Source organism: Camelus ferus, chromosome 9 (assembly GCF_009834535.1).
Source record: "Camelus ferus isolate YT-003-E chromosome 9, BCGSAC_Cfer_1.0, whole genome shotgun sequence".
Lineage (NCBI taxonomy): Eukaryota > Metazoa > Chordata > Mammalia > Artiodactyla > Camelidae > Camelus > Camelus ferus.
Genome location: NC_045704.1, coordinates 76,827,990 through 76,851,349, shown reverse-complemented (window position 1 = coordinate 76,851,349; position 23,360 = coordinate 76,827,990). Strand labels below are relative to the sequence as shown.

General features: G+C 39.6%; 1 long non-coding RNA gene across 1 annotated transcript in view; it reads left to right on the top strand.

The window, feature by feature from the left end:
* Positions 1–1,434: 1,434 nt before the first annotated feature.
* LOC116665917 overlaps positions 1,435–23,360 on the top strand; it is a 74,942-nt gene continuing 53,016 nt past the window's right edge. The window contains exon 1 of the long non-coding RNA XR_004322750.1: positions 1,435–1,555. This is a non-coding gene — a long non-coding RNA (uncharacterized LOC116665917). The remainder of the gene's footprint in view (positions 1,556–23,360) is intronic.

Here is a 23,360-nt window from a genome sequence, read left to right as displayed (position 1 = left end):
CCATTTATCACCATACAAAGCTATTACGTTGTTACTGACTATATTCCCTGTGCTTACATTGAATCCCATGACTTTATTTATTTTATAACTGGAAGTTTGTACCTCCTCATCCCCTTCACTTATTTCCCCCACCCCTCCACCCCCAGCGACCACTAGTCTGTTCCCTGTTATCTGAGTCTGCTCCTGTTTTGTTATGCTTGTTCGTGTGTTTTACTTTTTAGATTTCACATATAAGTGAATTCATACTGTGTTTGTCCTGAAAGCACTGCATTAAGTATGGTTTGCTATTGGTTATTTTTAGATACTCTTCAATAAGTTAGAGACTTTCTATTTCTAGTTTCTTAAGGTTTTTTTAAATCATAAATGGATATTGAATTTTATTGAATTCTTTTCTTATATCTATTGAAATAATTATATAGATTAATTAATGTTTTATTTTAGATCAAACTTTCATTCCTGAGAAGGAAAATCAACTTGTTCATGTTACATTATCATTTTATAAATTTTGGGATTCAGAGTTATAATATTTTCCTTAGATATTTCCATTTGTGTTCATGAGTAGGTCCTTGTACTGTCTTTGTCTGGGTTGGGTATGGAGTTACGGTAGCCTGAAAATATGAGTTCAGGAATGTTTCTTCTCTTTATGCTCTCTGAAAAAATTAATGTAAGATTAGAGTTATATTTTACTAGAATATTTGGTGGAATTTTCCTGTGAAGCTCTCTGGGTCTAGTTTTCTTTGTGAAAAGATTGAAAAAATATTAATTAACTTTTTTAAATGACAGTGGGAATATTCAAATTTTCTATTTCTTCAGTTATTGTTGGTAAGGACTCCCCCCATCCCAGGGATTGATATGTTTCCTTTTGTTTTCAAATTTATGAAAAGCTATTTATCTTATTCTCTTTTTAATATCTATATGTTAAAAAAAAAAAAAAAACAGCCCCAAATCCCAGATAAACACTTTATCTTTACCCTGAGCCATTTTTCCAAGAGAGGATTTACGGATCCCACACTGCTAATTCAGCCTCTACTCCCAGCCATCATTCTCATTTTGAAGATATTGATCACTAATTCAGATGTCCCTACCTTTACCACTGAATTTTAATTGGTCTTTCTTGTACCAAAAAGACTTCCTCAATGTTATCGTTCACTGTTTGCAGTTGAGAGGGGCTTGCCTCCTGCACTGTACAAGTCCCTCAACTTGTGGACGCTGCTCTTTCTCACCCCTTTGTGCAAGCCAGCCAGAGCTTCTGTGAGCTCCTCCCTTCCCCGTGGCACCTTGCTGAACGCAGCCAAGTGTAACTAAAACATGTAACTAACACTTTGTTTTCTGAACTGTTCCCTGAGGGTTATAAATTCACTAGATACACGATCTCCTTCCGGGTTACTATAGTGACAGTTCCACTAAATTCTTCCCGCTGTGTAAAACCGATTGCCACTCTAGTGTCTGATTAATTTCCTGCTGCTGACTCACTGACCACTAAGCCAATGTCACCTGCTGAGGGTTTTTTGTTAATAGCAGAGTCCTTCTGATAGCAATTTCTGTGTCTGTCAAGGTAAGCCTGGGACGTTCTGTCATACCAAACGACTTCAGGACCTCGGTGGCTTAATACAACTTTGCGAGGTCTGTGCAGGTGGGTAGAGGCTCTGCCCCTCATGGTTCCCCTGACAGATGCTGCAGGATGACAGCAGTAAGGAAAGACGTGGCTGCGTGAGTTGCTTGCTTGTTTGCTCGTGGCCCTGTTCTTCATCCCTCCACTGCTTTGCTCTGTAACGTAGGAAGCTGACACCTAAGGCCTGGTTTCACAAGTTCCCATGTCAGCTGGCTTCCTCGTGGGTTTGTCCGTGGGAGACACCGCAGGAAATTCCTGGGTGTCTGAGACTCTGAAAGGCTGAGGGTGCTGTAACCTCACGGGTCCTCTCCCATCCCCACATGTTGTTTTCACACTGAGCCTTGGAGCCTGGGAGGACTCCTCTCAGTCACACCCCTAGTTCTCAGGGCTGCTCCCCAGGTTTCCCCTGAGCTCAGTTCTCTTTTTTTGGGGTGAGCATTTGCCAGCATCTTTAGGTTGTTCGGGTTGGTTTCTGGATGAGTTTTGAAAAGATTCAGTAACTTCACACCTCTGCCATCGTTTTTTCAGAAGTCCCCTGGGGCCACTTTCAATTCTCTGTTTGGGTTTTTGGACCCCAGAATTGGTGTGAACTTAGACTGTGAACCCATGAGAGAAAGCCCTCTGGTTATGAGATCTTAACGGAAATATTTTTTTCCCCTTCTGCCCAGGATCCAGGTGGAGGAAGGCCGCCCCTTTCAGCATAGAGGAGTCTGTTTTTCATGACTTTTATTCTGAAAGTGTAGCCCTTTGCCATCTCAGCTTTGTTCAGGGGTCTTCTATTCGATGCCCTGCCTTGGGATTTACCTTTCCCCCGCGCGTTGTGCAGTTTTACTAAACATGTCTCCAGGATTTAGCACAACCCCTCCAAGCAGAGTTTCATCCTTGCTCACCGCTCAAAGTCCCTGCTCTCATTTCATCTTTGGATTCTAGAGATTCATTTGTGCCAGCTCAGTGATGCATTCAAAATATTTTAAGAAACACTCTATCCTGCATTTTAGTTGATTCAGTTGTGAGGGTTGTTCAGAGTATCTAATCTGTCCATAATGTCAGAAAAGGAAGAAAAGGAAGCCTACTTCTAGTCTTTGCTTTTTATTCTTTCTGTGGCCCAGGCAGAAACAGTCGCTGGGACAATGGTCCCCGTTTTAGAGTGCCACGACCACGCTAAAGAAGCCTGGGAAATGGATGACTGGGTTAGCACTGATTGCTAGCTAGTAACCGGGTAACTGATACATGTTTACACATTAGTCACTTGTCTGGAATTCCTCAGGCCCTCCTGTCTGCTGGAAGGTGGGGGGAAATGTTTAATTATCTCAAATGAAAAAGAGAAACATACATCTGAAGATTCTTGGGCTTGCATTTAGGGTTGCTGGATTTAGCAAATAATACAGTTTTGGGGGTTTGTTTTTAGTATAAGTATGTTTCAGATCATATTTGAGATTTCCTTAGACCAAAAAAATGTTGTTATCTGAAATTAAAATTTGACTGGGTGTCCTTTATTTTAGCTGGCAACCCTGCTTGCGTTTCTCCCAGTCTTCTCTTGCTCACATTTTCTGCTCACAAATTCTTTTTTCTGTTTCTCCTTTCATGGTTATTCCCTTCTCTTTATTCTTGGTAAACCTGAAGGGCACAGTTCCTTTTTCTGATTTCTGTGGAGTATACTGTAGGCTTTAACTCATGACTTGGAGTGGATGCCAGGTTTGTGTGATATGGCAACAGAGCCCAGCAAGGGATTTAAAATATTCGCTATCCCTGCCCCTCAGGACCAACAGCTATGCTCACACCTTTGAATTTCTGCAGAGCGGTCTGTTCTCTGGTCCCTTGTTACTATACCTGCCTTCCCTCTCTCCAAGACGGAAGGAAAATAAAGATGGAGTTGGTATTGCTAAGAGAGCTCTCTAAAACAGAGCCGGGAGGCCATTTAGGAAGTATGACTTATGCACATCTCAGCCTGGATGGAATCTGACCTTTGACCTGATGAATTTATCTGCCAGAAACTCAAGATACTTATCAGGCCCTTACCCTAAAATAACTTGTGACCATCTTTCCACTTACCAGACTCCTACCCTAGAACAACTTGTGATTCCTTAGGGACAAATATTTTCTTTATTTTTTTAAATTGAAATACAGTTGATTTACAATATTGTATTAGTTTCAGGTGTACAGCAAAATGATTCAGATATATATAGGTATATAATTTTCCATTATAGATTATTACAAGATGTTGAATATAGTTCCCTATGCTATACACTAAATCCTTTTTATCTGTTTTATGTATAGTGGTGCGTATCTGTTAATCCCTAATTTATCTCCCCCACTTTCCCCTTTGGTAACCATAAGTTTCCTTTCTATGTCTGTGAGTCTGTTTATGTTTTGTATATAGTTTTATTTGTATGATTTTTTAGATTCCATGTAGAAGTGATATCATATGATATGTGTCTTTGACCTATTTCACTTAGTAGAATATTCTCTAGGTCCACCCATGTTGCTACAAATGGCAATATTTCATTCTTTTCATGGCTAAGTACTATTCCGTTGTGTGTGTATGTGTGTGTGTATCACATCTTCTTAAGCCGGTTATCTGTTGATGGACACTTGGGTTGTTTCCATGTCTTGGCTACTGTAAAAAGCATTTCTATGAACATTGGGGTGCATGTATCTTTTCAAATTAGAGTTTTCATCTTTTCTGGATATATTCCCAGGGGTGAGATTTCTGAATCAAACAGTAGCTCATTTTTAGTTTTTAAAGAAACCTCTGTACTGTTTTCCATAGTGGCTGCACCAATTTACATTCCCACCAAAAGTGTAGGAAGATTCCCTTGTCTCCACACCCTCTCCAGCATTTATTATTTGTAGACTGTTTGATAATAGCCATCGCGACAGGTGTGAAGTGATTTGCATTGCTTCTATTATTAGCAGTATTGAACATCTTTTCATGAGCCTGCTAGACATCTGTATGTTTTCTTTGGAAAAAAGTCTATTTAGGTCTTCTTGTTTTTTTTGATTGGGTTTTCTTTTTCTTTTTTTGATATTGAGTTGTATCAATATTGTTTGTATATTTTGGATATTAACCCCCTGTCAGTAGCATCATTTGCAAATGTTTTCCCCCATTTGGTTGTCTTTTTGTTTCGTTGATGGTTTCCTTTGCTGTTCAAAATCTTTTAAGTTTAGTTAGGTGCCATTTGTTTATTTTTGCTTTTATTTCTTTTGCCTTGAGAGACGGATCTAAAACAATATTGCTACAACTTATGTCTGAGATAGTTTTGCTTATGTTTTCTTCTAGGAGTTTTATGGTATCATGTCTTATATTTGGGTCTTTAAACCATTTTGAGTTTATTTTTGTATTTGGTGTGAGGGAATGTTCTAATATCATTGATGTATATGTAGCTGTCTAGCTTTCCCTAACACCAGTTGTTGAAAAGACTGCCTTTTCTCCATTGTATATTCTTGCCTCTTTTGTAGATTATTAATTGACTATAATTGTGTGGGCTAATTTCTGGGCTCTCTATTCTGTTTCACTGATCTGTATGTCTGTTTTTGTGCCCATACCATGCTGTTTTGATTGCAGTAGCTTTGTGGTATTGTCTGAAGTCTGGAAGGGTTATTCCTTCAGCTTTGTTCTTTTTCTCCAGGATTATTTTGGTAATTCTGAGTTTCTGGTGGTTCCATATCAATTTTAGGATTATTTATTCTAATTCTTTGAAAAATGTCATGGGTTATTTTGGTAGGGATGGCATTAAATCTGTAGATTGTTTTGGGTAATATGGCCATTTTAACAATATTAATTATTTCAGTCCAAGAGCATGAAATATCTTTCCATTTCTTTAAATCATCTTTAACTTCATTTATCAATATTTTATAGTTTTCTGTGTGTAGGTCTTTCACTTCCTTGGTTAAGTTTATTCCTAGGTGTTTTGTTTTATTTTTTGACATTATTTTAAACAGGACTTTTTTTGTTTTGTTTTGTTTTCTCTTTCTGACATGTCATTGTTAGTGTAAAGAAATGCAATATATTTCTGTATGTTAATCTTATATCCTGCTACCTTGCTGAATCCATTTATTAGTTCTAATAGTTTTTGTGTGGAGACTTTAGGTTGTCTATATAGAGTATTGTATCATCTGTAAATAGTGAGTTTTACTTCTTCCCTTCCAATCTGGATACATTTTATTTCTTTTTCTTGTCTGATTACTGTAGCTAGGACTTCCAATAATACTGTGTTGAATAGAAGTGGTGAGGGTCAGCAGCCTTGTCTTGTTCCTGAATTTAGTGGAATAGCTTTCAGCTTTTAACTGTTGAGTATTATTTTGGCTGTACATTTGTCATAAATGACTTTTATTATGTTGAGGTAGGTTCCCTCTCTACCCACTTGGGTGAGAGATTTTATCATGAATGGATGTTGAATTTTGTCAAATGCTTTTCTGAGTCTACTAAGATGATCATGTAGTTTTGTCTTTCTTTTGTTAATATGCCTGATAAGCTTTTCACCTTGATTAATTTGCACGTATTGAACCGCCCTTGGGACCCTGGAATGAATATTTCCTAACATGAGTCAGAGACAATCACATTTTTCTTGTGGGCACCTTTAACAACCTCATGGCTTTTTGTCTTTATCAGCGCCTGGCTCTTTCTTTTTCTCAGAACACTCTTTTGGGGTTACCCAAATCTGTGTCTCTTGAATTGCAATTCTTAAGACTCCAAATAAACTCTATTCTTATTTGCAACTTCCTTTTTTTTTTTTTTTTTTTTTTTTGGTTGAAAGCATCTTCTTTTATCTCCTTCTGCAGTTTTTACCTTGTTCTCTGAGTCCCCTCCCCATTCTCCTTTCCACAAAAACTTCTTATTACATAGAACAATTTAATTCTCTTTTCTTCCCCCATCCTGGACCCATCCCTGCAAAAGGGATATCTTTTACAACCAAAAGACAATCAAGATGTTATAAATAAAATGTATTTTTCTCTTAGAAGGAGTCTGCCACCTAGTTTTTAATCCAACATCTTTTCTTCCCTTCCTCCCTGTCCTGTGTAATCTTTAGTGTTTCGATGTGAGCATAAAAGAAGAGAGGAAAGAAAAATCTTTGGTGGAAGTATTGAGACTAAACTGTGTTGAAAGGAATCAGGAACACCAAGTGCTGTGAAATTTTGTTTTATTGGTAGAAAAATTAGTCAAAGGCATTTATAGCATGGGTGGATCCAACTGTATTCATAGTTTTCTAACTGGTACCAAAATAGTGATTACAAACACAATAAGTAACATCAAATTACGCAGTTGTTTTTCATGTTGTGAAGATTTATAGTTAAAATGGCATATTTTCATAATGTTGTATGGTTAAAACAGTTTTGTTAGCAATTCTCCCAATTATAGCATCAAAAAAACCTCCAAATTTACAGCACCCTATATATTCTAATACTTATTATTACCAGTAGGTTATATTTGCTTTTCAAGACTATGAAAATGATGAATTTAAACATATTAACTTTTTTCATAAATAGCACTGAGTAATGGAGGCAAATTGGTGCCTTTGTGTTAAAGTGTCATTGCATGCCTCTGATGTTGTGGTGAGTGCCTTCCTGGGAGCAAACAGAGCTGTTCCAAGTGCTTATGGCCTCTGTCTTAGTCTCTTTGATATGACCACCACTCTTGGTACAGTTCTGCACGTTGGCTTAGAGTTCTCAGGGTACCACTTTCTCAGCCAGCAGGTTGCACGCTCACCTCAATGCTCGTACGGTCAATCGTGCCCTACTGTGTGGACCTACATTCTTAACTGACAAGGGCCAGTGGCTTACAAAGTAGGGCAGAATTTTTCAAGGTTGTTGGCAATGAAAATTAGAGATGCCGTTCAATTATATTTCATGCTGACAATGATGCTTGATGAGGACCTGTGGTAGTTTGCACTTTTTGTACCCAATTCTTCACCTCTCCTTGCTTCCACAACCATTGCTGTGGCCTTATTGTGGCTGAAAGGAGTTTCCCTACAGTTGACTTTGGGCTTAGCTTGGTGATTTGTTCTTGCTAATGGCATGTGCATGGAAGTGATAGTGTGCAGGTTCCAAACCTAGGTGGGGCATTTCCACAGCCCCTCTTGGCATCTTTGCCATTGCCTTAGGAAGAACATGCTGGGACTAGCCCACTGGTCCACGGAGGATAAGGGATGAGGCCTCAGCCATGCCTAATCTAGTTGAACCAACATATAGATGCATTAACAGTAATAAATGAGTGTTGCTTTAAACCACTGAATTTTTTGCTTTTATTTTTTTAAATATCATTTTTATGGCAATAGATGACAGAAGAGCAGTTTCCTAAATTTGTAAAATAAAATATAACAAAGACTGAATAAAAGATGACAGTTTTCAGCTTGCCTGTTAATTGTGATTGATGTCACTAGTTGCCTGATGCATTGTTCTGAAAAGGAATTTGAAATTGAATCTAGGTTTGGCACAGAAGTGACCTGATTGATTATTAGCATCTGCCACAGGACTGGGAAGGAAAAATGGGAGAATGTATGTGTATCTTCCATCCTCACTCAGACTCAGCTAAGTGTGACTGGCTTTTAATGACTGGTGGGGTAAGTGGATCCCCAGGGGCTTCCTGAAGTAGATTGTAGCTTGTCATTGAACCCTACACGGCTCATTCTACTTTACATTTTGTTTTCTTTCAAAGATACCTGCTTTCTCTGAGTATCGTAACTCTATGCGTGTGGCAGATGCTGTGGTTGGTTTGGCCTTCTCCACGTCCATCATGGTGTCCTTCTAGTATGTCTTCCTGTACAGCAGAGGCTAGAAAGCTTAAAAAAAGTCACCTTTTTAAGTCTCCCTTAAGGTTATGGTTGTAATTTAGGTTTTGCCAATCAGATGAACTTGGATTTGTGTAACTCAGAACTGAGTTTAGTGGGAAGAGGGCCAGGGTCTGAAGCATCCTTTGGGTAGGCAGGGATTGTAATAGATTAGTGGGTTCGTCACTCAGCAAAGGAATCATTTTTCTTCCTTAATTTCTTCCTGCCCTTCTTTCTGCCCCTTGTCTTTGGTTCTGAATGATTCCATTCTACACAGCCTCTTTGGTTAGTCTGGTGGCAACAGGTATGCCCTCGGATCATGGCCTTAGACAGTGACAGGCTTTGTCTCTTTCCAGCCCCCGTTACATTATAGATGACAGCATTCCTTTGAGATAGTGAAGTATTTGGTTTTTATTTTCCCTGGAAACAATCAGGAGCAGTTTAGGTTACGTGAGACTTGTAGACGCATGTCTGAAAGGAAGCCACACCACTGGGCGTGTGTTGGAGCTGGGCAGCTCTGGAGGCTGGTCGGGGAGGTCTGGGTTTCCAGTAGTCTGGTCCTGGGAGTGAATGACCTGATGTAGGTTGAGGGACAAAAATCCAATCATCATTGCCCAGTTATGTTTACCATTTAATTAATGGGTGAAACATCCTGCCCTTAAAAAAATCAGTAATAAAATGAAATATTGAGGATAGAACAAATCAGATTTCAGGCATGAGAAAATCATCAGTAGCCACAGAATAAAGGTGTGTTGAGTTAAAGTGACTTCAGAATTGATTTAATCTAACATCCCACTCAACGGAGAAATTTTCTTTTATATCCCCCCTAAGAGGGCTAATTTTTCGTAAAACATGCCAGGAAAGTGGGGATCACGACCTCAATAGAAAATTCTAACTCTCCTCAACATTTCTCAAAGTATGTTTATTTTGGGATGTGATCGTTGCAGGAAAAAGTTTTGAGGTCAAATACATCAGGGAAACGTTTTACAAAATTGCCCCCTCTTGGACAATTAGGCCCCTCTGCTAATCATGTAAATTAGCCTAATAAGAGCTCTGCAAAAATCAGAAGGGGGGAAACTTTCTATTTATTTAACTCAGAATTTTCCAAACCTTTGGCCATGGAACCCACCCCCACCCCCAACGCCTACAAAGAAGTGATCTGAGGTCATATTTGGGGAAATGATGCAATATTTGTAAAGCACTTTCTAATAAGACACTCTTTTGTGTATCTTCTCTCACACATACACCAATTTGTCTTCATTGTAACCTGGAGCCACAGAGGAAAATAAGTAATCTCCTTTCCACATAAAACCCTGATGTACAGTGGTCCCCTCAGGACTGGGAGTGGGTGAGGGGAGAAAGGTGTGGGTGGAAAGAGAGGGCATCATGAGGGGAAAAAAGTCAGTCTGTCTTTGTCTTTCCGTCCGGCTGGTGACACACCACATTCTGCCCCAATCCCTTCTTCACTTTGCACCATACAGTGACCTTTCTAATCTGACTGTCTTGTTCCCTTCTGAACTTTAGTGCTTCCCATCATGGCATGGGTCAATTTCAACTCCCTTGGCAAGGCATACGGGGGCGCTATAGGACCTGGCCCTTGCTTCTCGCATCTTTTTTATAGGTCAGTATTTTCTCCTCATTCCACTTGCGCTTGCAGGACAGCAGTCGTGAGCTGCTTGCAGCTCTTGGAGCACCATGCCATTTCAGCCCTTCTGGGCTTCCGGCAGGCTAGTCCCCGTGCCTGGAAGACTATCCGCTCGTTCCCCATCCCCACCTTGTTCAATGGCCTTCATGCAGCCGTTATCTATGCCCCAAGCCAGCATCACTGTAGCTGTGGAGTATCCCCTGCATCCTCCCCAGCCTAGATCCCCAGTAGAGTTAGCCACTACCAGGTGCTACCCTTTCCTTGTGCGCTGTACAGAAGTTTACTTTTTGGTTTTATCGCTCCATAGTGTACGTGTTTGTTTGTATGTTTGTCTCGTATTCGATTATGGGTTTCTGAAGCGAGAGAATGTGTTAGTTTCCCAGGGCTGCAGTAATAAAGTTCTACACACTGGGTGGTTTGAAAACAACAGAAACGCATTGTCTTGCGGTTCTGGGGCTAGCAGTCTGAAGTCAGGGTGCTGGCAGAGCCGTGCTCCTTCTGAAGTCGGTGTAGGAATCCTTCCTTGCTTCCTCCAAGCTTCTGGTGGTGGCCGTTAGTCCCTGGTGTTTAGTTTGCAGCTGCACCACTCCAATCTCTGCTTCTGTGATTATGTGGAACTCTTCTTTGTGTGTCTCTCCTCTTTTTATGAGGACACCAGTCATATCGGATTAGGGACCCAACCTAATGCAGTAGGACTTCATCTTAACCAGTTATACCTGCAACCACCCTAGTTCCAAATAAGGTCATGTTCTGACATACTGGAGTTTAGGACTTCATTTATATATATACATGAGGATACAATTCAACCCCAAACAGGGACTATATCTCATTTATCTATTACCACTGAGTAGATGCTTAATAAACGGTTGCTTAATAGAGGCCCATGTTTAAAATTAGACATTTTGGTTTTCTGATTACCTGCACTTTCCCCCTCTATTGTTGGAAATATTGTTGTAAACATCTTTGTGTATCCATTTTTTTTCTTTGCTTTTGCTGAATTAGGTTTATGACATAAGTTCCTGAAAGTCAAGATCTGAACTAGGGGCTGGGCATTGACTCAGGCCAACCAAAGAGATGAGTCCAAGGGTACAGTCGGGTGGGCCATTGATTCATTCACGATTCTCTGCTCATTTGTCAGTGCACCTGCTTTCTACCGGATGCTGGCTTAGTGAAAAATGGTGCTGTGACCCGTACCTTCCTGGAGTTTATGATCTAAGAGCCCCAAGCACTGTGTAAATTGTTAGGGATTAGATAAACTATGATCCCTACCTTCGAGGAGCTCCCTGTCTAGTGGGAGAGATTGACGCACTAAGTGATAATTACAATACAGTCTTGAGTATAACCCGAGAGAAGTATGTGCCGTGATGGGCTGGATGAGGGATACCTGAGCCAGCTAGAGTGAGGAGCAGGGGTCTAGTGGGGGTTTCTGGAGATGGAGACAGCTCAGCTGGATATGAAGTGATGAATAAACTGGGTATGTTTTTGTGTGAGAGGCTTTCGTGGCTCAGGGGATGGGATTTTTCACATCAGCAAAGGCGAGGAAGAAAGAAATAAGTTGTATGTAATTTTGTGCAGCTAGAGCATAAATTGGCAGGTAGGGAGAAGTAAATAAGATTAGAGAGATGGAGTGTTTCCAGATCATGAAGGGTTTCATAAGCCATGCCATTTGTTTTTTCTCTGATGACAAATACAGTACACAGGCCGTATTTAAACATTAGTGAAATAAAATGTCAAAGTAGGTCCCACCAAACCCAATCCTGGAAATAACCATGGCCAACATTTCTCCAGTTATTTTCTATGTGTATTATAACTTTGTCAAAACGGGATTATGCTACATACACATTTTTCTGAAATTTGCCTTTTTAAATTAGGTAATATTTCTTGGGCATCTTTCTGTATTAGAACACGTGGCTCATGGTGTGGGTGTACTCAAGTGTGTTTAACTGTTTCCATGTTGATGCGTATTGGCATGACTTCCAAGTTTTGCACTTACAAATGCGTCGTAAAGAAGATTTTTCAATGTATGAATTGGGGCAGTTGTGGTAGTATTTACTTATCTGAGAGAGAAATTCATAGGAGTAAAATACAAATATTTTAAAATGAAAGACCAAACTTCTCTCCAAAAAAGGTTATCAATTTGCCCTCCTCCCAATAGTTTGTGAGCACTAATTCTTTAGAATATTATCAATCTTTAAACATATTTGCTGATATCATGGGTAAAAAATATTACATTCAGTTATAATGTTATATTATTAGTATGATTATCTTTTCAAATATTTTTTGGCCACCATTATTTAGCTATAAATTTCCATTTTATATACTGCATATATTTTTCTATTCAATTTTTTTCTTATTAATTTAAACAAGCTCTTGTATATTGTAGATATTAACTCTTTATCTATAAACACGTTCCAAAACTTTACTTCCAGTCTGTCATTGTTATAGTAACTTTGTTTATAGTATCTTTTGTTATACACAATTAAAAAATTTATATAGTAAAATCTACTTTTTATGACTTGTGAGTTTCATATTGTGCTGAAAGTGTCCTTCTCCATGTCACAATTTAAAATTTTCTGTATTTTCTTAGTCATTTATTTTTACATTATATTTTATTTATTGATTTTTATTGATGTATACTCAGTATACAATGCATCAATTTCTGGTGTACAGCATAATGTTTCATATATATATATATATATATATATATATACACACACACACACACACACATACATACATATATTTGTTTGCATATTCTTTTCCATTATAGATTGCTACAAGATACTGAATATAGTTCCCTGTGCTATACAGAAGAAATTTGTTGTTTATCTATTTTATATATAGCAGTTAATATTTGCAAATCTCAAACTCTCAATTTATCCCTTCCCACCCCTTCCCCACTAGTAACCTTATGTTTGTTTACTGTGTCTGCAGGTCTGTTTCTGTTTTGTTGAGGAGTTCATTAGTGTCCTCTTTTTTCTTATCTTAGATCCCACGTATGAGTGATAGCATGTGGTATTTTTCTTTCTCTTTCTGGCTTACTGCACTTAGTATGATGATCTCCAGGGTCCATCCATGTTGCTGCAAATGGCATTATTTTATTCTTTTTATGGCTGAGTAGTATTCCATTGTATAAATATACCACAGCTTCTTTAACCAGTCATCTGTCGATGGTCATTTGGGCTGCTTCCATGTCTTGGCTATTGTATATAGTGCTGCTATGAACATTGGGGTGCTTGTATCTTTTCGAACTTCAGAGTTCCCTCTGGATATAGGCCCAGGAGTGGGATTGTTGGATCATATAGTAAACCTAGTTTTAGTCTTGAGGAATCTCCATACTGTCTTCCATAATGGCTGCAACAAACTACGTTCCTACCAACAGTGTAGGAGGGATCTCTTTTGTCTACACCCTTTCCAGCATTTATTGTTTGTGGACTTTTTAATGATGGCCATTCTGACTGGTGTGAGGTGATACCTCATTGGCATTTTTATTTGCGTTTCTCTGATAATTAGCAATCCTGAGCATTTTTTCATATACATTTTTTAATCGATCTGCGGTAAATCTTGTGTATGATGCGAGGTGGGGATTTAATGGTATTTATTTACTTATTTTCCCATTGATTATTTTTTTCTCCTCCACTGTATGGCAATTACTTTGTTATGGATTAAATCCTCATTTATGCATAGATCTGTTTCTAGGCTCTGAAATGTGTTCCATTGAGCTGTAGCCTATTCCTGTGCCATTGCCACTCTGTTTAATTTCTAGGGCTCTGAAATATACTTTGACATCTGAGATGACAGGTCTTCTTTCACTCATTTTTGTCAGACATTTCTTGGCGGTTCTTGTGCATTTATTCTTGTGCTTGTTACTGATTAGGACCAGTTTCAGTGGAAAACGCAGAGCCAATAGTGGCTTAAAGTAGATAGAAGTGTATTTCTCTGTCAAACAAGACTTGGCGCAGGGACAGTATGGTGAGTCCATGATTAATAGAACACCAGTATATTCTATCCTGTTGTTTCAGTATCTTCAACATTTGGCTTCTACCTCATGGTCTAAAATGGCTGCTCAAGCTCCGGCCATAACATCTGGAGAGAGAAGTAAGTGGTGATGAAAAAAAAGGGCAAAGGGGCATGTCAGCTGCCTTTTAAGGGGGCTTCCTAGCAGCTGCCACACAACATTTATACATTTCTTGGCAAAACATGGTCTCGTGGCTATACTTAACTGTCACCATATTTCCTTTGTTTTATGTGGCCAGGTGCCCAGCCTAAATTTTGAATCCGTATAACTAAGGAAGAGAACTTAAAGAATGCGCATTGGCGTGAAAAACTAGCAGTCTACTACAGTTCCTTCCATCCCCTTGGGATTTTGAGGGAATTAAATTAAATTGTTAGATGAATCTGGGAGTAATTGCTATTGTTATGATATGACAACTCTCTAACCAGGAGCGTGGCTTGAATCTCCATTTATTCGAGTCTTTATATTTTTTAGCAAAAATAAAAAAATATTTTTACTTTCCATAAAGATGATGCATCTATCCTCAATTTTTTTTTATTTCAAAGGTTTTTTAAGACTGCCTTGGTCCAATTCCCCATCCTTCCGCCTGCCTTGCCTCTGGTAACCACAAATCTGATCTCTTTTTCTATATGTTTGTTTGTTTTTGCTTTTACAGTTTACTTGACCTACAACGCTGTGTTAGTTCCAGTTACACAACATAGTGATGTGGTATTTCTATACATTTCAAAATGGTCACCGTGATAAGTCTAGTTATGGTGTGTCACCATACAAAGATATTACATAGTTATTGACTATATTCCCCACACTGTACATTTCATAACTGACTCATTTATGTTGCAACTGGAAGTTGGTAGCTGTTAATCTCCCTCATCTATTTCTTTTCTCCCTTCCACTCTGGTAACCACCTGTTTTTTCCTCCGTATCTATAACTCTGTTTCTGTTCTGTTATGTGTGTTCATTTGTTTTGTTTTTTAGATTCCCCATATAAGTGAAATCATAAAGTATTTGTCTTTCTCTGCATGACTTCTTTCACTTAACATAATACCCTCTAGGTCCATCCATGTTGTCACAAGTGGCAAGATTTCATTCTTTTTTATGGCTGAGTAAAAAAAAAAAATATATATATATATATAACATCTATATATATATGTAACATGTTTATCCATTCATCTATTGATGGGTCCTTGGGTTGGTTCCGTTATCTTGGCTATTGTAAATAATGCTGCAGTGAACATTGGGGTACATATATCTTTTCTAATTAGTGTTTTTGTTTTCTTTGGGTAAATATCCAGGAATGGAATTGCTGAGTCATATGTAGTGCTATTTTTAATTTTTAAAAACAATTTTAATTTACAAACTAAAAATAAAAAAATTTTAATTAAAAATTACACTCCTATCTTTTAATATCTACTTCTAGGCAATTTATAATCTATTTCGCTAGTATGAATGGTGCCTCCTTTCCATTATTTTCTATCTGGCTATTACTGGTTTGTAAGAATGCTGTTAATTTCTATACATTATGCTTATAACTGGTCACATTTGTGACTTTTCTCATTGGTTATAGCAGTTCTTCAGTTGATTGTATTTTCCTGATAGACAACTATAACATCTGAAAGTAACGATAACTTTTTCCTGCCGTTGTTTATGCTTCTTTATTCTTTCCTTCATCTTGGTTCAGGGGTTAGTCTCTCTAGAACAACACTGAAACAGGAAGGTGACATGGTCAGATTTACAATTCAGATACACCATTCTCATGGCTAATTGGAAAACAGACTTGAGGAGACAAAGCAAAAGTAGGAGGCAAATTAGGAGATTATTAAAATGATGTAGGGGAACAGATAATCGGGTCTTAAATTGATTTTATGGAAGCAGGAATAGTGAGCAAGGAAAATGTTAAAGAAATATTTAGGAGATAAAAATCTGCAGAACTTTAGTGATTGATTAAATCGTATTGGTGAGAGGGAAGGGCCTTCTGGAAGTGATTATTTACAAAGTTTAGTGCAAGAGAGATTGCTGCTGAGGCCACAGTCCTGACTCTGAATGATTGTTCTGACAGCTTGTACACCATTTGATTCCTAGAAAGAAAGGACAGAGATGGGCTAGAAGAATTCACTTGTTTTTTTTTTTTTGCTAGCGCTTCTGAATCAAATATTTATTAGAAAAATCTTTTTCTCAGAGTGAGTTGTTGAAGTAGAATGTGAATGAAGTTTATTAAAATCAAGAATATTAGCTCAGTGGTAGAGTGTGTGCTTAGCTTGCACGAGGTCCTGGGTTCAGTCCCCAGTACCTCCATTAAAAATAAATTTTAAAAAAGCCTAATTACCTGTCCCCCACCACCAACAATATAAATAGATACAAATTTTTAAAAGAATATTAATACATTTTGAGTCTAAATTATTGAAGAGGTGATCACATGGAGGTTAAAGCAGTTCATAAGGATAACAAGATTCTGAAGTCCACAGTGTAAGATGCAGGATTGATGGTTCTGGCTGTAACAGCAAGGGGGATGGATAGAAGGCAGTGCAGCTGGCCTGTGCATCCTGGGAGAAAATGTTTGGGGAAGATAGTAGAGAGGAAATGGTACAAATGTTGCAATGCAGAGCGAGAAATCGTCCTGAGGAGCATGGGCTGCGGGAGTTAGGAGACAAAGTCATCAGAAGGGTTGGAGTGGGTGGGTGGGTGTGGAGGAGACTCAGAGTCAGAGGTGGCTTAGGTTAATTTATACATCAGCATAAAAATATTTTGGTTCCTTCATCCTTCCAGCTGCCTCTCTGGGCCACCTGATGAAAGGAGGGCGGGCCTTCCCACCACCATCCCTGCAAATAGCTTTGATTTCTCTCCAATCGTGCATTCTCTTCCTACAGGAATGCTCTTTTATTTCCATAAGGTCAAATGTTTCTGGCAGGCATTGAATACAGTACAGTACAGTTCATGTACCTGTTGATTTTTTTTGTCTTCAGTTCTTGATTTTGAGGAACTTCTTGAATTCGGTATTCAAACGGATGCAGAGGAACCCAGACTAACAGGGAAGAAGCATGTAGTTCTATTTGGCAAGAGAACTGGGACTTATGCTGGCTTCCATACTAGACGTCCAAGGGCAGCATCCCGCTGATGGCGTGTTGTCTTCACGCCCTGACCTTGCACTCATGTAAAACTACTCCTTGGAGTCCTATTTGTTGACCCAACCTCTGGGCCTTGCTATTTGCTGAAGTGAGAAGTGGTGCAAGTTGCTCCTCATAGAGTCAGTGCCCTGGGTTCCTAATATCGCAAGCAGATGTGTTTGCTGGGAGAGTCTTCCTTTCCTGCCAGTTCACCCCCTCTGGGAGATTCCTGTGCATCTACGTACACTGACGGGGTTCATCCACTCTCTGGTGATTTAGTCTACTAGGGTTGAATGAATACATTTCGTTCCTAGAAGCCTCACTGGGAGAGGCATAAGAACTTCCTTTGTGCTATTTGCCCATCAGGTTCGGCATGGTCTGATGAAGAATGTATGCATCTTGTGGAATAAGAATGTTTCTGCCCTCTGATAGCCTAAGAACAGAGGGCTTAGCTGTGCTGGAAAGCAGTGGAGGGGTTTGGAATGGTATTGGAATAAGAGATAGGAGACCAGAGTCACAGCTTTGCTCTTTCATTTAATAGTCAATGTACTACGAGTCATGTTCTAAAAAGCCATTTCTGGATAAAACTTTCGGAACTGTTAATATTGAACTGGCAACATTCAAAGAGAAGGTCTTCTTTCCCTTTAAGAACCATTGCTTCTCACTCAGACGCACATCCTATTTCCTGACACATCTGAGGACAGGGTGAGAGGCCTCACTGAGAGATTAGTATCTGATCAATTGCCAAACCTGACATTCTGGGGAGAAATTAACCTTCCTAAAGATTTAGTATCTCTAAACTGCTTTGATAAAAGATTCCTGAATAAAACTGTTCTGAAGCATCAGTGAATAAAATGATCAAGATTAGACACATACAAAGACAACAAAATTTGATTTTAAACATCATGTCTCTAAGTTTTAAAAAGAATTCTTGCTTTCTCTGTATCTTACCTTTAAGTGTTTGTCCTTACGCTTGCTAGCTTTTGGATAGTTGTATTAACAGGGCATGACCTGTTTTGGATTTCTGCCTTTGTTTTGGCAATAGGAGGTAAAATAAGTGATCAGAACAGAATTCTTTTGAAAGTAACTGCAACTAAAAACATCATTCATAAAATTACACAAGTTGGAGGAAAAAGAAAAAAACAAAGAGTGTCTTATTTATAGAACCTGTATTAACCAAGCCACATCAGAACAATATTTTAAATTTTACCCCACTTACTCTTTCTGAATTTCCATTGTTCGAAAGAAGCTTCTATCTGTTTACGGAGCCCTTGGGGAACATCTCACAAGTGTTTGCGACCCAGAAAGCCCAGGTGCCTCATCCCCAGTCTTAGTCCACTTGGGCTGTTGTAACAGGACACCACAGGCTGGGTGGCTCAAAGACAACAGGAGTTTATTTTTATTTCTTAAATTTTTTTTAATTTTATAAAGTATTCTTTAGATTGTATAGTATTTTACAGTTTTCAAAAATTTCACACACGTGGATTTCACATAACTCCATAATAACCCTTTTCCCTCCTACCCCTGTATTGTCCTTCCCCACTTCCCTCGTCCCACTGGTAACCACTAGTTTGTTCTCAATAGTGGTACGTCTGCCTCTTGTTTGTTTTATTCACTAGTTTGTTGTATTTTATAGATTCCACATATAAATGATACCCTACAGTATTTGTGGTTTTTCTGTCTGACTTATTTCACTTAGGGGAATACCCTCCAAGTCCACCCATGTTGCTGCAAATGGCAAAATTTCATTCTTTTTTATAGCTGAGTAGTATTCCATTCCATGTGTGTGTGTATGTGTATATATATATATATACACACATACACATACACATACACATACACACATACATACATACAATATCTTCTTCATCCATTCATCTAGGTTGCTTCCATGCCTTGGCAATTATGAATAATGCTGATATGAACATTGGGGTACACATATCTTTTTATATTAGTGTTTTGGGGTTTTTTTTTTTTTGATATATACCCAGGAATGGAATTGCTGGGTCATATGGTAGTTCTAGTTTTAGATTTTGGAGAAACTTTGTTCTGTTTTCCACAGTGGCTGCAGTAATTTACATTCCCACCAAGAGTGTATGAGGGTTCCCTTCTCTCCACATCCTCGCCAACATTTGTTACTTGTGTTCTTTTTGTTGATGGGCATTCTGACAGGTGTGAGTTGACATCTCACTGTGGTTTTGATTTACATTTCCCTGATGATTAGCAATGTTGAGCATCCTTTCATGTGCCTGTTGGCCATCTGCATTTCCTCTTTGGAAAAATGTCTATTCAGTTCTTCTGCCATGTTTCAATTGAGTTGTTTGTTTTTTTGGTGTTGAGTTGTATGAGCTTTTTATAGATGTTAAATAACAGAAATTTATTTCTCACAGTTCTGGAGGCTGGGAAGTCCAAGATCAAGGTGCTGGCAGATTCACTTTCTGGTTCATGGATGGTTGTCTTTTTACAGTGTTCTGACATGGCCCAGGGGCTAGGGAGCTCTCTGGGGTCTCTTTTATAAGAACACAAAGCCCTCATGACCTAATCACCTCTCAAAGTCCCCACCGCCAAATACCATCCCTTTGGGGATTCGGTTTCAACATATGAATTTTGGGAGGGCACCAGCATTTAGTCTATAGCATCCTCATGCCATTTTCTTCTGATGCTCTGGACATAACTTCCCAGGGTGCCGTCTGCTGCCCAGTCTGCAGCTGCCCAGCAAGCCCGGGGCAGGTACTCCGCTGCCGCTGTGGGGCTGTCTCCCACTGCCGTCTGTCTCCCTTGGACCGTGCTTTGTGGTGCTGAGGCCCTTTGCATGTCCTCCATGAGGCAACAGTTCACCTTGTCTAACACGAAGCAGGGAGAATCACTCCCCCGGCTGTGGCATCATACATTCTTGGCAGAGTCCTAAAGCAGTTTCAGGACTCTCCTTTCCCTTTGTGTTTGTGGAAACACCTTTCTCACCCTTTACCTGAGATATGTTCTGACATCTTCCAGTAATACCCGGTTTGACACTGGTAATAAGTTCAGACATTAGGGGATGGTTATCATTCCATCCAGAGGAGCACTCCATCAGTACATTCCTGACTCTCGGCTGTATTAGTACTTTGGCAGCAGGAGAGTGAATCTGTGATAAGCATATTGAGTTTCAATCTTGGATAGACTCGTTGGCAAAAACCTTGGGCTTCTTCTCCTTTGAATTATTTGGACAAAGCACAGCTCCTAACCCTCCAGATAATGTGAGAATATAAAATAAAAGATTGGGGGAGGATGTGTCAGCAAATACCAGCTCATAAACTCAAATTTAGAGATTTGCCAAGGCTTCGAATGCATGCTCATGAATCTTTCCCCACAGCACTCCCAGGAGGGCTGGGGCAGCAGGGTTCCTCTAGGAGTTCCTGTTGCTTTTGTCTGCCTTTCCACAACAGTGCCACAGCTCTGAGCATGTCACTTCCGCTCAGACCCCTGAACTTGAAGAAGGTGTTTAATTCTCCATCACTGGGGGACCTGGGCTGACAGCAGTGGTAGAGTCATTTCCATCACTGCTGCAATTCTATTATTTCCTGTCTGGTTTGTTTTTGTTTTTGTTTTTGTTTTTTTTTAACTAAGGACCTAGCAGGGTTTGTATTTGTCATGGTGTAACTATACACTCGTCTCTCCTAGGTGGAGAGCAGTTATGTTCATGAACCTCCAAGGTCTTGCCAAACAAAATTAGGTCATATAAACAGACTTTCATGTCACTTTACCATCAATTTCTAGAAAACAGCAGTAGCTCCAAGACCCCTTGGGCCGTCCTTTTGAATTAGACCCTTTTGAGATGAAGAATGCTATCTTTTCCACATCCTAGTAAGTCCTATGCATTTGATAATACCCAGTGCTTAAAACAGTTCTTGAAAACAACTGGCTTCCTAGAATTTAGTCTGGAGTATCCTGGACTTATTATGGCTTTGGTACACAGATCTATTTCAGTGCATCTATTCAGAATGCAGTCGTTCACATTACCTTGAAATTTTTGCCTTGATTTTCTGCAGTTACCCAATAGAAGCTTATGGACTACAGGACTTAGAAACAATTAGGTGACTATACACTCTGGTTGGTCTAAGACAGTCCTGGTTTTATGTCTGTTATTTGGATATAGATATTAATAGAGTCTCCTTTCATGCTCAAGTTATCCTGATTTGGACAATGAAGTATATACGATCACCCCTGAGACAAGGTCATAAATCACTGTCTCTAAACAGGTGTTGACTTAAGGCAGAGTACTCTTCTTATGGTGTTATTTTTCAGGGTCAAGGTTCTCACATCTCTGTTTTATACTTTTTCCCTGAACACTGGTTCTGTCACACTCAGAAAGGACATAACGTTACTCCTTGCTTGTCTCTTCCTCCTAAGTCTCTTCCTCCATTCTCTGGGGATTGAAAGCTCTTGAAATCAAAAGGTTTCAAGAATTAAACAAGATGTCCCAGTTGTGAAAACTTCAGGACAGGAAGCTGTTTCTGTCCTTTGTCAGAATCTGCACTCAGAACAAGGATGATGAGAATATCCAGAAGCTCGCCAGCCTCTCTCATGTAGTATTGGCAAGTGCTTCTGATGGGCCAGGATGGTCCTCTATGGTGTATGGTGTGTGATCACCCCTTACACACCTACCCCCAACCCAGGCATGCAGGTGCTGCTGTAGCCATCTCTTTGTGCTCCCTACTCCTTTATCAAGAGGGTCCACCCTCACGTACCTGAAGAAGAAGGAAGTGTTTGGACTTGGGCATGGAATCCCAGCCCATAAGATGCTGGCAAAAGGAAGGGATTGGATGACTACCAGGATGATTTCCAAATCATGGTCATTTGTCCCAGTGCAGACCTTCGGAGTACCAGATCTCTTTTATCTTCTAATAGGGCTGACTTTCTTCCTTGTTTCTCTTGAACTTCTTAAAAGTGAACATTTGAAAGCCATCTGTAATATTCCTTTAATTTCATTTTCACTGGAGTCCACCAGTTCACCTGAGAGTCCATTCTTTTTTCTGTACACTAAAAGTACATACAGTTATTCCAAGCATCAAACCTTGTTCTGGACAGAGTAATTAGTATAGGGGACAGGTGTATTCAGGACAAAGATTCATCATCATTCTGGACAGCTCAGCACCAACCTCACATTGATGGCTCAGATGATGACTTCCAGATCCCATTAGCCAAATTAGCAATAACCCTGCTTTTCCCAGCTCCTTTCTTCCTTGGTGTTTCTGGAATTACTGTGGGGAAAATTTGTTCCTAAGAATTGTCCTGATCCTTCTGCTACAGCTGTCCCTTGAATAATGCGGGGTTAGTGGCACTGACCCTCTGCACAGTGGAAAATCTGAGTATAATTTATAGTCAGCCCGCTGATTAGGTGCTTCCTCTGTAGTTTCGGTAGTGAAGTGGCTTTTGCCCCTACCACTGGGACAAGCTGGGTGGCCACTGCTAGCTTGGTGGTGGAGGTCTGGCCAGCTGGACTCCCACTCCTGCTGGCCCCATCGCCCTGCTCCGTTATCCACCACCACCGGCACACATGACGGCAGTGATATCCCCCCGGGAAGAGGCACTACTTGTCTTCTCTCTGCCTTAGCTTTGTGCCCCACAGAAATACACTCTGGGCCCCGTGGGTTAAGGGCACCTGAGTTGGGGAGCAGTTCTGAGGCAGAGGCAGCTCTCCTGAGCCTCAGCCCTGATGCCAAGACTAATCCACTACTCTTAATTTCTTCCACCTACATGGTAAGTTCCTTTTAGGATTCTCACTACTCTTTCCTAAATTCAAACTCAGGCCTTCTCACTCCCAAGCCATCAGACAATTTATGAAAACTTTGAATCTTATAAAAGAAGGAGTTGAGGTCTTTCAGAAGCCTTTACTCTCTGTTTCTTAATTTATAGGTACATAAAGATTGTGGTCAGACCCTCAATAACTCTCAAGCTTTAACACAAACAGACATATTGGGTTGGGGACAAGAGGCAACTCTGCCACCTTCCTGAGTCTGGGCCAGCATGTGCCCGGCCAAAGTATCTTGTAATACAAGATCACACAGAATATTCTTTTTGTAACCTTCATGTTTTCACTTAACTTGATGAAAATCTTTCCATGACGATAAATGTTTGTCTACAGCATCATTTTATGACCGCACAGTATATTTTGCTAATCCTGTATGATGAGACACTTATTTCCAGTTTTCTCACTATTATGACCAGTGATGAGAGGCAT